The sequence below is a fragment of the Lynx rufus genome, unplaced genomic scaffold (genome assembly GCF_022079265.1).
Source record: "Lynx rufus isolate CCGP_SWC_20201006 ecotype Redwood Valley unplaced genomic scaffold, mLynRuf1.p SCAF_7, whole genome shotgun sequence".
Classification (NCBI taxonomy): Eukaryota; Metazoa; Chordata; class Mammalia; order Carnivora; family Felidae; genus Lynx; species Lynx rufus.
Window position 1 is genome coordinate 84,305,809 of NW_025814889.1, and position 15,379 is coordinate 84,321,187.

At 42.3% G+C, this 15,379-nt stretch overlaps 1 pseudogene; it reads right to left on the minus strand.

Annotated features, from left to right (window-relative positions):
• Window positions 1–1,505: 1,505 nt before the first annotated feature.
• Window positions 1,506–1,727, minus strand: LOC124501946 (60S ribosomal protein L39-like; annotated as a pseudogene).
• Window positions 1,728–15,379: the final 13,652 nt, after the last annotated feature.

Below are 15,379 nucleotides of genomic sequence, written 5' to 3' on the forward strand. Positions count from 1 at the left end.
TTGAATTTTCCTGTGTGCCCAGAACCCACCTGCAAAAGTGACTAGGGGCAGTGACTAGTTTGCAACCCTGCCCTTTCCCCAGGGTGTAGAGTCAAAGGGAAGGAGTAGAAGGAAGGTGGGAAGAGACCTGGATGATGTTGACTGAGATAGTAATTCCTGAGGTGGATTAAAAGACACTTATGGACTGGGTCAATTTTGGTGGATTGGACTAAATTTAGTTTTCTTACTGTCAAGTGGGAGTGGAAGCCTGTCAAAGAAAAGTGTGTGCAGATATAAAAATAAAGAGTTTCAGGTTTTCACAAAGCTGATTTGTCATTGTCCAATTCATGCCACTTACAGTAGATTTGTTAAATCTACAGTGAGACAGTTATTGAAAGCCAGGCTGTGTTGAAAAGAACATGCCTTTCTAAATTCCAAAAGCTTCCCTTTAAATAACAGAACTGAAGGGCTGAGCTTAGAGCACAGGAGGAACAGGGCATTGGGAGAGGAAAAGGTCAAGGACTGGCCTGAGGGCCTTGATCCACGTTCTCCAATTGAGGTTGAGAGTCTTTGGGGGATGGGGGTTAGAAGCAATCAAAGGACTTTAGGGAAATCCTGAACAGGAATCTTTCACAATCACTGGGAATTAGGATCCAGAGGGAGTGGAGATCAGTCCCAGAAAATAGAGTTCCTTTTTTTTGTTTGCACATTTGAGTCACAGAGTGGTGAGATGTATCACTGCTCACGAGCATGCAGGGGCCTTCCTGGTGGGAGGACTAGACATCCTCACCCTGATGAACTCAGGTATGGCTATGTGACTTGCTCTGGCAAATAAATGTGAGCAGAAATGAAGGGTGTCTCTCTTAGGCAGAAATGCTAAGCAACATAATTGGTCATGCTTTAAAAAAACAACCCTCTATCTCTTACCATGGTGGAAGCAGGTATTGAGGTGGAGCTTACATCAGCCTGGACTCTTGAGTGACTATGATGGGCAGATTTTCCCTGTCAGTTTATGATGAGTGAGAAGTAAGTGTTCTTATAATACAACTTTTGGGTTTTTTGTTACTGCGGCATGAACCACTACTGCTTTCTGACCAATACACAGTGTGAAAATTTTATCCCCAAGACATGGTCTGTATAACTCCATTTAAACAGGTATAGTTAATTTGCTGAAGAGGGCAGCAGGATTAAATTCCATCCCAGTTGTTTCTTAAACAATTCAACTTACTCCCTAACTTACTAGGACTAACTTACTCCCTTTTGTAATGGCCCCTATTACTTTCTACTTGAATTATAGTTATTGGTGATGCATTTAAAGTCCTCCCCTAGGCTGAAGATTCTTTGAGGATGGGAAGCATGTCTGCTCCATTTTTGAATAAAAACTCATTCCTCCCCCCACCGCAAACAAAACTTTCTCATAGTTATTATTGAACCAACCTACTAGTGTGGAAGCGTAGAAACAAGAGAAAAATAATTTTCCCAGTAAAGCATGTCCGGCTGTTCAGATAGTAGTGATGTTTTCAGCATCATGTGGTAAGAGGCTGGTGACCTTGATACAGCAGACATATGTGTGCCATCTCAAGTACAATTCCGTATGCACCCAACTTTATTCTTCTCCAGTGTCTCCTCTCAGAGTTGAACCTGATTTTATTACTAGTTTTCATTTGAATCCATTGGGGAATGGGATGATCCCGCTTTTGTTTCTTGGCCAAGAATCACTTGATCCTAAAAGTCTCGTGAGAGGACATGATGAGGATCAGAGTCAACTGCACCCACCACAATGGTCAAGAAAGGGAATAAAAGAACAAAGCCCATTCTATACAGGTCATCTGAGTGAGTGGTAGAAACTATTGGTAGAAGCTTGGTTAGTCTGAAACCTCTGAAAACAGAAATACAATAGATATTTTGGATGTTACAATTTCCTAAAATATAAAAAAAAATTCTTGTTGTATTAGAGAGATACCTATTATGTAGAATAGAGCCTTTCTCTTCAGTGGGCTCATTGAATGGAAGCTTTTGCAACTGCACACTCTTCAGATAAGGTGAAAAATAAAGAAAAAATTATCATTAGCTAACATTTATTGAATATTTACCACGGGCCAAATACTGTTCTAAACCTTTTACACTTACATCTTCAGAACAACCTTAAAAGTTAGGTACTATTATGATTCTTAATTTTGAGATAAAGAAAATTCAGCACAGAGAGGTTAAATAACTGGCTCAAGGTCACACAACAAGGTGGTGGATTTGGAATTCAAATCTAGGTCTGACTCCAAAAATCTTGCTTTTAGCCACTGTGCTATACTACTCACTCAGCAGCAGAAATATTTTTGAGGCTTCTTCAGCTCTCAGCTACCTCGTCTGGGAGCTACCTCTATCTATAACTCACATTAAGGAGTAGGACTTAGGTCTCCTTCAAAGCTGATGAGACTAGCGGTAGGCTGGTCAATGGTTCATCCAATGGAATGTTAGATTTTTTTCTCTAGAAAATTTAAACCAAGAAACACAGAGTGTGAAATTAAGGTATGTGAAAGGCAAAAATGACAAATTGAGGGTCTTTGACCTGGACCTTTTTGTTTGGCCCCAGCCACCAGTGAAAAATTAAAAATGGGAGAGTGGGGAAGGCAAGGGAAAAAGTCACAAAATATTGTCCATGACAAAAAATAGCATGTGTAATATTCCACTTAGGTATTATTATACTTGCGTATGTATAGGTATAAGGAGGTGCTGGTGCATAAAAATATGGTCACCAAATGTTAGTGATGGCCAATGAAGAGTAACGACATTTTAGGTGATATTTATTATTTCATGTAGATTTATGTATCTCTTGACTACTTTACAATGAGCATGTATAATTAGAAAAAAAAAGATCTTAATTTTAAACATGAAGATTTTACATAAATCTCTGTATTCCTAGGTTCAGTTGAAACTTGAAAGCACTGGCATTTCTGGGCTCACACTTTCACATGACAACCAGGGCTGGGGCTGAGTCTCGACTTTTCCTTCTAGCATGGTGGATACACTCTAACTTCCACAACCTGTTCTTCACACTTGACTGTATTTGCTTCTTGCTATTTAGTGCTTGTTGCCTGTCGGCATTTGAGGGGCCTTTCTTTAGAGACTTGGGGTTAGCAGCCATGTTGGGTTATGCGCAATCTACAAAAGCCATGTAAGGTAAGGTAAGCCATGCAAGCTCAGGATCTAGAGCAGGGCCATCTAATGGAAATTTCTGTGATGATAGAAACAAGCACTTGAAATGTGGCTAGTGTAACCAAGGACCTGACTTTTAAACTTTATTTAATTGTAATTCATTTTAATTAAAATAGCCACGTGTGGCTTATGGCTACTATACTGGGTAGTATAGATTGAGAGACAGAAAGAGAGGGAGAGAGAAAGAGAGGGAGAGAGAAAGGGAGAGAAGAGAGAGAGAGAGAGAGAGAGAGAGAGAGAGAGAGAGAGAGAGATGAGAGTTTGCTGAGGGTGGAGATACTCTAAAGAGAGTATCTACATAGGTCGTGCTAATAGGTGGCCCAAAAGTCACACGTAGCCTACCTTCAGACTGTATATTGGAAAAGAAGTGAGGGATGAGAAAAGGGGTTGGTGCAAGAGAACCTCTTTAGAGAGAGCTGTCAGCATGTTCTACATTTCTCCCCCTTTCCTCCACCTGCTTCAAATCAAGTAATGGGGATGCAGGAAGAGTGCACAGAGAAGTGACCTATTCCTTGGATTTACAAGACTCAGAAGTGGGTGTTTGGCTGTCCTTGGAAAAGGTCAAAGGAGAGACTAGCTGGCGATGCCCCTGCCCACACAGCAAGGAGAAAGGGCTAAAATGGGAGCAGCCTGAGTTTGACAAGAGGGTACCCTCTGGTCTAGAGAGAACTCTGTAGAAGGTGGCGGTGGGGTCACTACCTAAGAAGATGAGATATCTACAATAGGAAGAGTCTTTGTGGGGTCTACTTTCAGAGACTACTGTTGGAAGGGAGGGAGTGGAAGACCCCAAACACACCCCCTGAAAGAGAGATGTAGCAGTGTGAACTGCCAATCAGAGGGTACCAGCCTGCAAAGACAAGAGCACCCATCTCGAGGCCCTTTTCCCCCTTTTACCTTCCTCACGTGCCTCACCTGGTGAGGAGGTGGACCAAGGAGAACAAAGGCAGACCTCAGCTTCTGTCTCCGCAAAAGGTTTCCAGTGGGAAAAATGGATTGCCATTTACTTAGGTGGGGGAATGCTGAGGGAAACGTTTTACTTCTGAAGGGGAGGAATCAGGAGTTCAGTTTGGGAAGGTGGATACCAACTAGCTAGCCTAGAGGAGATGTTGAGGAGACAGCTGTATAGAATCAGGAGTTCAAGAGCGAGAGGAGAGAGAAAGTCGGGAATTGTCGGCATGTAGATGGCATTTGAAACCATGCAAACGGATGAGTTCACTTAGGGAGTGAGCCCACATAAGTAGAGAACTGAGGGCTGAGCCCTGTGACACCCCGATGTTTAAATGCATGGAGATGGATGGATCCATGTAGGGTGCTTAGAGCAGAGTTTGGCACATGTTGTGCGCTCAGTAACTGCTATTATCAGTCGGAAATGACTGGGGAACAGAGGTTTTCTAATGGAGATCAAACTCAACGTTGACCTAGTGACTTGTAATAGCTACATAGGTAGGGGGCAGCGCTCGCCATAGGAAAAGCAAGTGGCAAACTTGCTAATTCACATTCTATATATGGCTCTGTTCCCAAGGCTGGTTTACTGAAGGACGTGTCCTGTTCAATCCTATCTGGGGTGCGAGGAGAGAAGGATGGCATCCAGGGAGGCCAGTCACCCAGACCGAGCCTGGGGAGGCAGAAGCAGAGTGCAGCTGTCAGCTTTACAGGTGCAGAATCTGTACTTTAGCCTTACAGCTGGAGTTGTGCCCGGAAACCCCGTGGCCAAACTCAGAAGAGACCGATGGTTCAATCGAAGCACGATTTTAGTAATTTATAATTGACGAGGGCTTCTCTGCATCCTAGCAAATGGCGTCTTCATCTCTCGCCTGGACTTCCACAAGAGTTCCCAAACATTTCCCCACCTCCACTCTTGCTCCCCTCCAGTTCTTTCGCCACAGGCTGACTGGAGTGATCTTTAAGGAATATTGTTTGGATCATGTCCCTCTCAATCTTTGATTCCTTCTTTGTCTGGCTAGTATCGGAATAAAGTCCAAACTTGACGGAGTTTGGCCCTGCTTGGTCTGAGCCCAGCCTTCCTTTCCAACTTTGTCTCAGGCAGCCCTCACCTCCATCCTCCTTCTCTTTAGGCACGCTAGCATTTTTTCAGATGGAGAGCCTCACTCGCTCCAAGCCCGTCTTACCTCTAGGTCCTCCGACCTGCTGGTCCCTCTGTGGGTGCTGTTTCCTCCCAACCCTGTACACTTGGAATGTCAACTTATACATCTCTTCCACACAGAGGGCCTTCCTGACCTTCCAATCCAAGTTAAGTCCTCCCAGTTATTGTTTCTTATCTTTCCTTCATAGCACTTCATAAAAAGTTTATAACTATACGTTTATTTCTACGTTAATTTGTTTAATGTCTGCTCTCTGACTAAGCTTCCGGTCCATAGGGCAGTAGTTCACGACTGTATTGCCCAGTGCCTGGCAGGGTGCTTGGTACACGGAAGTTGCTCAATGAGTATTTGTTGAGTAAATGGATGCCAAGGGGACCAGAATGTTATCTCTGTGGCTCAACAGTGTTCCTGTAGAAGATTTACCTGGGAAGCCAAATTACCTGCTGGAGGTGGTACCAGCATGGAATCAGAGCCACGGAGGTGGTTGGGTGATTTTAGTGCCTGGTGTCTTTGAATCATGAGATCCTGATGCCCTCATCTCTATTCTGAGGAAGTATCTGCAAGGGGTCTGGTCCTTTGCTTTTCTAGGGCATCAGGCTCACCCTTCTTTCACCACGCAATTGGTGAGGTTACAAATAGAATCATAGGCTTCTGGGCTTTTATTTTTATTTATTTTTTGGTATAAATAATTTTTTTGTAATTTTTATTTTATTTATCTAGTTTAAGTTTTTATTTTAATCTCAGTTAACGTACAGTGTTGTATCATTATTATTATTTTATTCTTTATTATTTCATTATTTCAAAGTAAATATGATAAGAAGCAAATAGTTTGGAACTATAATGTTCACAGAGTCTAACAGTTCCCTGCTTCTAAAATTATGATTGGGGAGAGGGGTGCCTGGGTGGCTCAATCAGTTAAGCATCTGACTTCAGCTCAGGTCATGATCTCACGGTTCGTGAGTTCCAGCCCCGCATCAGGCTCTGTGCTGACAGCTCAGAGCCTGGAGCCTGTTTCAGATTCTGTGTCTTTCTCTGTCTTTGCCCCTCCCTGCTCACGCTCTGTCTCTCTCTCTCTCAAAAATAAATAAACATTGGGTGTTGTATGGAAACCAGTTCGACAATAAATTATATTTAATAAAAAAGGATAACAAAATAAAATTAAAAAAATAAATAAACATTAAAAAAATTAAAAAAAACCCCATAAAATTACGGCTGGAATTTGTGCGTACTCAAATTTCTCAGCCATTTTTTTCAGAATATTGGTTAGTGTGAATTATCTTTTCTGACAATTTATTTTAGTTGTTGAACTATTTACTTACTTATTGCAGTTTCATGTTCAGCCTTATCTTCAAGTTCGGGGGCTCTCTTGTCACATATGCCAATGACACACACAGTGGTGTAAGGCTTTAGAACACTTGCCAGTTCTGGCTTCCTGATGTGAAATTCAGATTGTTTTTGAATCTGTTAATAGATTCGATCAAGGCAAAAGGTCTTTTTTTTTTTAAATTTTTTTTTTTCAACGTTTTTTATTTATTTTGGGACAGAGAGAGACAGAGCATGAACGGGGGAGGGGCAGAGAGAGAGGGAGACACAGAATCGGAAACAGGCTCCAGGCTCCGAGCCATCAGCCCAGAGCCTGACGCGGGGCTCGAACTCACGGACCGCGAGATCGTGACCTGGCTGAAGTCGGACGCTTAACCGACTGCGCCACCCAGGCGCCCCAAGGCAAAAGGTCTTCAACTCATAAAAATAGACCATAACAAACTTAGAAAACAAAAAGCTCAACAGAGGTATGATAGCGCTTTCCTTAATGTTTCTGCCTCTCTGTTAAATACCCATATAAATAGTCTGCTGCAAAAGAGCCAACTTTGATTAACGCAGAAATTCGATGGCCATTCTGGCACGCGTCAAAACACAGAGCCCCTAGTGTGTATTTTCTTCATGTCAGTTCTCTTCCAGGAAGTCATTTGAATACTATTCCATAGCCACTATGCAAAAAGCCTGGAAGAATCCAAAGAAGAAAATCATCTTTTTTTTTTTTTAATTTTTATTTTTTAACGTTTATTTATTTTTGAGACAGAGAGAGACAGAGCATGAACGGGGAAGGGGCAGAGAGAGAGGGAGACACAGAATCGGAAGCAGGCTCCAGGCTCTGAGCCATTAGCCCAGAGCCCGACGTGGGGCTCGAACTCATGGACCGCGAGATCGTGACCTGAGCTGAAGTTGGTCGCTTAACCGACTGAGCCACCCAGGTGCCCCAAGAAAATCAACTTTAAGGAAAATCTCAAAAGGATTGCTTCCCATAATTTTATAAATGTTGTCACGAAGGACATGCCCACCAAGCCCTGCCAGGCCACAGTCAGTAGCGGACCCTGTATGGTTAGATCCTGCAATGCTGCCATTTCTCACACTTTGTGAATTACGGGATGCAGATTGACAATTTATGCAGCCTTATGAAACATGCCAGAACAACGTAGCATTTAAGCTCAGCTATTTTAATGGCCCAATTTATTCAGACTGCTTGAGGATAAAAAGTGATTTCATAGGATTTGTTACTATTAATCACTGCAACCTTAGTATTTAGTAGATTGTGGGCAGGTGTTTTCAGGATTATACTAATAACAAAGGAAAACAACAGACATGTTTTTAATAGTCAAATTATAATTAGAGACAATTAATGTAACGTTTTAAATTAGAATAAAAGGGCAAGGTTAGCGCATTATCATACATTATAATTAATGTATTAAATACAGACACAATCATCTTACTTTCTTTTGCAATTACTCATTCTGCTTACAATAAGTAGTTTGGTAACAGGTTCAGAATGAACGTGGGGGAAAATGAAAGGCATTATGGCTTCACTTCTGGTGTCTAGGAAGGAGAGAGAAAAAGCTATATTTTAAGAGACCTCTGAAAAAAGTTCATTTTAAAAAATGCCAACACTCAGGTTTATTATTATTCTCCTGGGGCACACACTTTGAAATGATATTTTCACACAAGGTAGAATCTGAAATTTGAATTCTGTCATAGCCACAAAAATGCTGAAAGTCCAGGTCTCACAGGGAATAACATTTAAATATTAAATGTCTATGTCCGAGGCGGAGATGACAAGAATAAAAACGATCCCATTTCAAGTCTCTGTCCTCTTTATTTTTTAAACTGGGTTAAATTAGCATTTTTGTTCAGTTGGGCCTGAAAGAATACAAAGTAAATACGATAAGAAGCAAATAGTTTGGAACTATAACGTTCACATAGTCAAAATGATTCTCCATTTCACCGAAGGCCTCCCTTTTCATGGAAGCATACGATTGTTATTTACAGTCTGTGGGACTAGAATGACTGGTCCATCAGTCAAACTGCATGCTTCGTGCAGCAGAAAAAAACCAAAGGGATGATTAACTGAATTTTTTACTCTATAACAAATTGTCCTGGTGTCAGAGAAGTGGTCTTATAGTCCTCATTGTTTGGCCCTTTCCTCCATTTTCAGGACCTGTATCTTACACATGTCAGTCACTGGGTGGCCTGAAGGATGACGGCTTTCTGGGACTACCTTTTCCTTACATATTTAAATAAGGATAGCCAGAGTCCCCATATGTGTTAGAGTTTTTGAGGAGCACGTAATAAATAGCTCCTTTTTCTTACTTAATTTCTCAATTTGTGAAGAAAAATAGAAGTGATTGTATAACATGCGTATATTCAGGTGATTACAGAAATGGGCCAAAATATCATCCAGAAAAAGAGAAGGCTCTGCAACAGGTCCAGGTTGCTGTGTAAAGTGTTCTGCCATGTGAACTAGTGGATCCGATGGTACTTGAAGTGTCCGTGTAGACTGAGATGTGTATGGAGCTCTGGCAGGAGCCTTTTTGCGCACCTCCTTTAGAATTTTAGAGCAGAGCTCTGCCATGGTTGGTAGATGGCTATTCTTTGGAGAAACACTTGGCCATGGGCCACCAAATGAACACTCGCTGTCTCTGATAAACCTGGTGATGACCGACCCACCAAACCATAAAGCTGGCATTCAGCAGAGCTTGTGTAGGTGCTGAATGTGTAAGTAAGTTGAATGAGTAGGTGGCCCAGATGCCTATGGACCGTTGCTACCTTGTCTCCTCTTTCCTGATTCACACATATGGCTTCATATGGAGTTCCCTATGACTAACGTTGACAGAGGGGGAGAAAACTTCAGGCCTGGTTTATAGGTCTGCATGATGTGCTGGCACATCCCCAGAGCAGATAGCTCAGTACTACTGGCCCATTCTGAGGTGGTTCTGAAGTATAGCAGTGAAGGAAAAATTCTATTGTTGTATAGTACGTCAAGGAATACATTCAGTCATTCATTTTTCTTGGAAGAAAAGATGGCTCAAGGTATGGCTCTATATTGACTCATAGACAGTGGCCAGTGGTTTGACTAGATGGCCAATGTCTTGTGCTCAGTGTTTGGGTCTGTATGGTATGTGTTAGAAGGCTTGTTTGTGCAGGTACACCCCGAAGGTCCCTGCTAATCACTATCTTAAGAATGTAGAAATCCCGTCCTCTCTCTGTGTTCCCATCAAGAAGAATGTGCAGAAGAACATGTTGTTCAGCATCCAAGGTCAGGGGCTCTGGAGGTGGCCAACCTGGAGCATCTCCTTTGTAACAAAGAGTGTCTGGAGGGCAGAACTTGATCTCCTTGTGATGCTGGCTGTGCAAGGAGGGAGAGGCTACAGACAGTTGCTGGCCTAAGTTGCTGCCCTATAAAAACTTGATACATGTAGATCCTAGCAGCGGATACTTTGTCCGGTTGGCTGCTCCTGGACTCCCTGTATGTAATTTCCCCCAGTAAACCTAGGTCTTGATTGCTATCTATGGGTTATTTCATCGACCTCCTTGGACCATCACCCACCCTTGACTTAGAGTCTGCTGGGGGGCCATCTACAACAGGTCCCCCCAAGAAGAAACACAACTGGAAAATGGTGAGTAGGAGGTGTATGGGTAGATTTTTCTGAATTGGCACAGGGCATGAAGATGTTTGTCCCACGTGACTATTCGTCAAAAAGCAACCTCAGTAGAGGAGGATCTTAATAATCAGGTGGACAAGATGCTCTGCTCTGCAGATGTCATTCACCCTTGCCCAATGGGCTTGTGAACACAATGGCCATAGTGTCAGGGATGGAGGTTATGGAATGGACTCAGCAACATGGTCTTCTACTTACTGAGACTGATCTGTCTACTATCACTTCTGTGTGATCAACCTGCCAACAGCAGAGATGAACTCTGAGCCCCGATGTAGCATCATTCCCCAAAGGAGGAGACAGCCACCTTGTGGCAGGTGGATGGACCACATCCATCTTGGAAGAGGCAGTGCTTTGTTCTCACTGGAAGAGACACCTCCTTGTTTGTTTTCCATGCCCTCAGTGCTTTTGCCAAGACTACCATCTGTGGACTTACATAATATGATTTGTAGCAAAGTATTCCCACAGCCTTGCTCCTGACCAAGAAACTCATTTAATAGCAGTTGGAGTGTAGCAATGGACTCATGCTAATGGAATTCACTGATCTTACCGTGTTCCCCATCACTGGAAGTTGCTGTCCTGACAGAATGCTGGAAAAGCCTTTTGAAGATTTCGTTTTCGTGCCATCCAGGTAGCAACACCTTGCAGGGTTGAGGTAAAGCCATCCAGGATGTGGTATATGCTCTAAGTTGATGATTAATACATGGTGCTACTTCTTGTATCACTAGGACCCCGGTACATGTCCAGGAAAACCGTGTGAAAATGGGAGTGATTCCTTTCACTACTGCCCATAGTGAGCCACTATTTGCTGGTTGGCATGGGGTACCTGTTGCTCTCAGAGTTCAGGTGCATTGTCACTAATATACTGGGGCATCTTGTTTGCTCGAGGCAGCCGCTGGGCCCACGGCTCATCCAGCTCCTGCTGGATCAGCTCCTTCAGCTTCTTGGGATCTTAGGTCAGATGTGTGTGCAACTGCATGGTGGAGAGTGACAACTCATTCTGCAGGTCACCTGTGTTGTTGAGGTTGGAGGTAGCGAGGGAGAGATGAGGGTTTCATCTTGCCTTGTGGGTTCCAGTTTGTCCTTGCTTTCTCATTTTCGTGTCCAGCTTTTCTTCCCAACTGCTTGTCCTGAGGCTCTACAGAAACTTCAGGCCCACATCAGATGAGGAGACAACAGCCTTCCATAGAATTTCTCAACATCTCCCACAATTGTCTAAGCTGTAATCCTTATAGTAAGTCCCATATAGTGGCTCTGCTTGTCTGACAAAGTCTAAGTGACACAGCATCCTTTGGACATCTCTGAGGATTCCCAGAGGAGGACTTGGTCCTCTTATTCGTTTATTCATCTGATTTCCTGCTTCTTGGAATTTTCAAATTCACTGTATCTTTCTTTTTTTAGTTTATTTATTTATTTTGAGAGAGAGAGAGAGAGAGAGAGAGAGAGAGATGCAGGAGGGGAAGAGAGAGAGAGAGAAAGAGGGAGAGAGAGAATCTCAAGTAGGCTCTGCATTGTCAGTGCAGAGCCCAATGTGGGGCTCGAACCCACAAATGGACAAGCCCGGAGTCAACCAAAATGTTGACTCTGTTTTCTCCTTCATTTACCTCAGACACCACTCATGAAAGTAGGAAATTTCATAAAGATCTTATGGTAAAAATGGGAGTTGCACTGAAGGAGATGACTCAAAATTGAATATTAGTTGCCCCTGTTTTGGAAAGTCCAGCTCCCTGGCCTTCTGCCAACTACCATTTTTTTTCTTTCTCCTTCTCTCGTTTCTGACTCTCTAATCGGAAATGTTCTCCTTGCTTCTGGCAACACAAAACTCCTTTTATACAAAAATGTAGAACAATTCAGCTCTCTCATTGTCATGTCCTTGATCATGCTATTGTGTGCTTTCCCTTTCATAACCAAAGAGGCCATCAGAGAAAAGCCATTTTTCTTCTGAAGAGGAAATTTGCTGCCAGTTAAAAAATGTAGCCCACCCTGTCCCCCTTTCCCCCACCTTCTCCATATCTTGAACTATCTAACATTAGATTTCCCTGGGAAGGGACACCATATTCTCTGTCATCCTGTCACAGATTTACTCTAAATCAATTTTATGAAACCAAAACCTTAAAAGAAAGATTGGCAAATGATTGTATTAGGCGATGTAGGTCCTGCTAAGAAACAGCTTTGAGAGAGTTTTGAATTACAGGCAATTTGTAACAGCTGTGGGTTGCGGCATTTTCCCTGGTGAGTTGTTTAGGGTGCCATTGTGTATAAATTTCAAGCTATACTTCTAGAAGCTTTCATTGAGGAAGTTGATATTTCACTTCTTTAAGAGTAAACAGAAAACCCCATGCTGTGTCTTAGGTGAAATTGTGGGCAAATTGTACTCTCCTTTGGAAATATATATGTTTGCCAATTAAAAAAAAAATTAAGGAAGCAACAGAATTGTAGCAAGGTTGGTATTTAAATTAAACAAATTTTTTTGTTTATTTTTGAGAGTGAGAATACAAGTGGGAGCAGGGAAGGGGCAGAGAGAGAGGGGAACAGAAAATCTGAAGCAGGCTCTGCATGGACAGCAGCAAGCCTGATATGGGGCTTGAACTCTTAAACTGTGAGATCATGACCTGAGTCGATGTTGGACGCTCAACCAACTGAGCCACCCAGGTGCCCCAGTAGGTTGGTATTGAAGTTCAGAGAAAGGGGAGAAAATATAGAAGGAAGTTGAGGAAGGTGGAAGAGTTCTATTTTAATTTATCAAGACATGACAGGAAGCACCTTATTTTAGCAAAAGAATGCCTCATTGTACCTATGTTGAGTTAATCATGGTATCCAGAATCTTTATATGGTCCCATAGATTTCCTGGATATTCGAAAAAAGACTCTCCAAATTGAGAGACTGATAGTAGTTCATTACCGCTTTGCTATTTTTGTGCTATCTAGAGCCTCATGATAAAGTTGTAATTTTTAATTTAATGAATTTACATAAGAAGTGAAAGGGAAACTTCTTTTTGATCAGACAGATCTAATCATAATTTTTGTGTTCTCAGTGTGTGGTTGTCTTGTCTACCTCTTTATTCCCCTACATGGAAGAGTAGGAAGGCAAGTCTGATGGAGAGAAAGCCTGTGGACAACAGCTTTTGCAGCTGCTGTGAGGGAGGACGAATGGGAGAAGAGGATCTTGTTGGTCTGGTATCCATAGTACTTTTGACATCCAGTTGACTTGATGTCACCCAGTGATAAGACTGGAGTCCCAGGAGTGCGATCGAACTGCTACCAGTTTCTTTCTTTTTTTTTTTTTTTTCTTCTTTCTTTTATTTTTATTCTTTTTTCAATATATGAAATTTATTGTCAAATTGGTTTCCATACAACACCCAGTGCTCATCCCAACAGGTGCCCTCAATACCCTTCACCCACTCACCCTTCCCTCCCACCCCCCATCAACCCTCAGTTTGTTCTCAGTTTTTAAGAGTCTCTTATGCTTTGGTTCTCTCCCACTCTAACCTCTTTTTTTTTTTTTTTCCCTTCCCCTCCTCCATGGGTTTCTGTTAAGTTTCTCAGGATCCACATAAGAGTGAAAACATATGGTATCTGTCTTTCTCTGTATGGCTTATTTCACTTAGCATCACACTCTCTAGTTCCATCCACGTTGCTACAAAGGGCCATATTTCGTTCTTTCTCATTGCCATGTGGTACTCCATCGTGTATATAAACCACAATTTCTTTATCCATTCATCAGTTGATGGACATTTAGGCTCTTTCCATAATTTGGCTATTGTTGAGAGTGCTGCTATAAACATTGGGGTACAAGTGCCCCTGTACATCAGTACTCCTGTATCCCTTGGGTAAATTCCTAGCAGTGCTATTGCTGGGTCATAGGGTAGGTCTATTTTTATTTTTCTGAGGAACCTCCACACTGCTTTCCAGAGCGGCTGCACCAATTTGCATTCCCACCAACAGTGCAAGAGGGTTCCTGTTTCTCCACATCCTCACCAGCATCTATAGTCTCCTGATTTGTTCATTTTGGCCACTCTGACTGGCGTGAGGTGATACCTGAGTGTGGTTTTGATTTGTATTTCCCTGATAAGGAGCGACGTTGAGCATCTTTTCATGTGCCTGTTGGCCATCCGGATGTTTTCTTTAGAGAAGTGTCTATTCATGTTTTCTGCCCATTTCTTCACTGGGTTATTTGTTTTTCGGGTGTGGAGTTTGGTGAGCTCTTTATAGATTTGGATACTAGCCCTTTGTCTGATATGTCATTTGCAAATATCTTTTCCCATTCCGTTGGTTGCCTTTTAGTTTTGTTGGTTGTTTCCTTTGCTGTGCAGAAGCTTTTTATCTTCATAAGGTCCCAGTAATTCACTTTTGCTTTTAATTCCCTTGCCTTTGGGGATGTGTCGAGTAAGAGATTGCTACGGCTGAGGTCAGAGAGGTCTTTTCCTGCTTTCTCCTCTAGGGTTTTGATGGTTTCCTGTCTCACATTCAGGTCCTTTATCCATTTTGAGTTTATGTTTGTGAATGGTGTGAGAAAGTGGTCTAGTTTCAACCTTCTGCATGTTGCTGTCCAGTTCTCCCAGCACCATTTGTTAAAGAGACTGTCTTTTTTCCATTGGATGTTCTTTCCTGCTTTGTCAAAGATGAGTTGGCCATACGTTTGTGGGTCTAGTTCTGGGGTTTCTATTCTATTCCATTGGTCTATGTGTCTGTTTTTGTGCCATACCAGTTTCTACCTTAGGACTTTGTTCATTAGAACAACTTGCAGAGAAAAACGCATGTATGTATATATGTGGAATAATTGCAAACAGTATCAGAAGACTCGTAGGCCCCATGAGGAGTTAAAAATCCTACTCTAAATTGCTATCTTTTGGAGAATTACAATGGTATTTGTATTTTTGAATACAGAGGTATCTTTTCAGGCTTAGTTCTGAATGTCATTCAGCTTTTCTGGGACTCAGAGGAAGAAATTGTAGAATCATACACCTCACAGTTTAACACATGACTGAATGAGTCCCCAAATGAGGGCAGCAAAAGAGAAGCCGTATTTGTCTCATATTCACCGCTGTATTCCAGGTGCATAGTGGGCACTGAATAAGTAATTGTTGAAAACTTATGCTTT